This window comes from Panthera leo, chromosome F2 (genome assembly GCF_018350215.1).
Source record: "Panthera leo isolate Ple1 chromosome F2, P.leo_Ple1_pat1.1, whole genome shotgun sequence".
Taxonomy (NCBI): domain Eukaryota; kingdom Metazoa; phylum Chordata; class Mammalia; order Carnivora; family Felidae; genus Panthera; species Panthera leo.
Window position 1 is genome coordinate 8,886,228 of NC_056695.1, and position 2,325 is coordinate 8,888,552.

Genomic DNA, 2,325 nt, shown 5'->3' on the forward strand with positions numbered 1-2,325 from the left:
AGGCTCAGACCTGCAGGTTGGACTATAAGCAGCCTGTTGGGTTGGGGCTGCCATGTCTCTCTGTGTGGCTTTGACCCAGGAGAGCAGGCAGCAAGCGGTGGTCAGAGCATCAGCAATGAAAGCTCAGAGGAGTGAGTGATTACTGCAGCAAACTCAGATCCTTGCCGGGCATGGGGTGTTCTTGTCAACTCTGAGCCCTGCCCTCTGCCTGCTCTTCTTTTTCCTAACTGGCTTTCTTGCACAAGGCTCCTTGGTTCCTGTCTCAGGTGTCTTTCAGCCTCCTCTTGACTCTGTGATTCAGGCCCTGAAGCTTCCTTATTAGCCTTTTCTAGTCGCTGCCTGATTCTAAAAGTTAAACATCTTGTTACCTTATTATTATTGTTTTTAAATGCAGCCTGGCCCATTTGGAAGAAAAAAGCTAAGACATCTAACTTACACTCTTGGTTCTTGTATTATATGGGTACCATTAGGAAAATCATGTTACCGTGGACTTTTTCTAGTCCTGGAATTCATATTTAAAAAATGACTTGGCTGGTGTTAAATGGTTAATGAGCATGTACAACATGCTGGATACAGTATGAGGCATTTTCATGAAGGGTCTCCTATCCTAAACATCTGGAACATCTGCAGCACGATGAGAACCCGAGTTCAGGGCAGGCTGAACCCTGAGAACCATGCCGTACATGGTCTATTATAACTTTAGGACACTCTGAGGCCAGCATGGCTAGAAGTTAATTTTTAGTTAAATCTTTATTATATAGATGATGATATTGAGATGCAGAAAAGTAAGACGACTTGCTCAAGGTTATATGGATGTTTAGTGGGAGATTAGGGATGGGAACTCTGTATTCCAGCTTCCAGCTCAGTATTTTTTCCTGTGGTTCTGAATCATCTTGGAGTAGTACAGCCCTATCAATGGATGTATTATGTAATACATCCCTTTACTCAGGTGCCACATAATCTATGCTTGCTTTAAAATGTTTTAATGTACATGTGTTCAATCATACGCAAAAGTAGAGAACAGAAAAATAAACCTTTGTATGAAGAATGCCAGCTTGATTCATTACCAACGTTTTGCCTCTTTTTGGTTTCATCTGTTTCCCTTTTTTAATTGTTAAGTATTTTTTTTTCCCCACTGAGGCATTTTAATTGCACGTATATATGACATCCCTAGAAAAAGAATCCCAGGATTTTCCCTCCTGTGTGTTTTTGTCCTGCTTCTTCATGGTCCATGATGCCAGCTGAGGCTGCCAGTACAATGACACCAAACTGGAGGGACAGGAGCCAAGGATCCTGCTATTTGCCTAGATCTTTGAGTTGCACATCAAATCTGGGGCTGATCACTCCACACTTGTTTAACCTGCCTGTGAGGTCCAAACAATTTTCCCAGCTCTGTGATCATCAATGATTTCAAATTTGCCAATGTAAACACACTTCTTCATCATCACGGTTAATAACTGGATGATGACGGGACACCTGGGTGGCTCAGTTGGTTGGGTGACCAACTTTGGCTCAGGTCACGATCTCATGGTTCGTGAGTTCGAGCCCAGCGCGGGCTCTGTGCTGACAGCTCGGAGCCTGGAGCCTGCTTCTGATTCTGTGTCTCCCTCTCTCTCTGCCCCTCCCCTGCTCACGCTCTGTGTCTCTCCATCTCTCAATAATGAATAAACGTTAAAAAAAAATTAATAAAAAAAAAAAAAGGAACTGGATGATGACTTTGGAGCATGGCCTAATAAGAACCTGGTGTTTACCTCTCTTTTCAGTATTATTAATGCTCTTGAGATCATCTGTCAGGACATTCATGTGCACCAATATGGTTGCACGGAAAGATGGTGGAAAGAGCTAATTGTTAAGTATTTTAAAGTGAATCCCAGGCCGTATCATTTCTCCTACAAGTACTTCTGCATATATTTCTAACAGTTATGAAATACCATCATCATACTTAATAAAATTCACGATATTTTCTCAATATTACCCAATACACATTCTACATTCCATTTTTCTCAATTTTTCTCTAAGAAGTTACTTGTAAGAGTTGTTTTTCTTTTTCAAATTGGAATCAAAGTAAGGAGCCTATATTTTATTTGCTGGTCTATGTCTTGTAAAGATTTTTTTTTTTAGCATTTGATAATTCCCCAGCCTTATTTTTTCCTGCTATTTATGGGTTAAAGAAATCAAGTAATTTTTCTGTGGAATTTCTTATACTGTGGATCCAGCTAATTACAGCCTTGAGGTATTGTTTAATGTATATTCCATATATGTTCTCTAAACTGGCAGATGTATCTAGAGGCTCAATTTGATGCAAGTTTATTTTGGGGACAAGAA

General features: G+C 40.4%; 1 pseudogene; it reads right to left on the bottom strand.

The window, feature by feature from the left end:
• Positions 1-1,170: 1,170 nt before the first annotated feature.
• Positions 1,171-1,812, bottom strand: LOC122210847 (annotated as a pseudogene).
• Between the last annotated feature and the right edge of the window lie 513 nt (positions 1,813-2,325).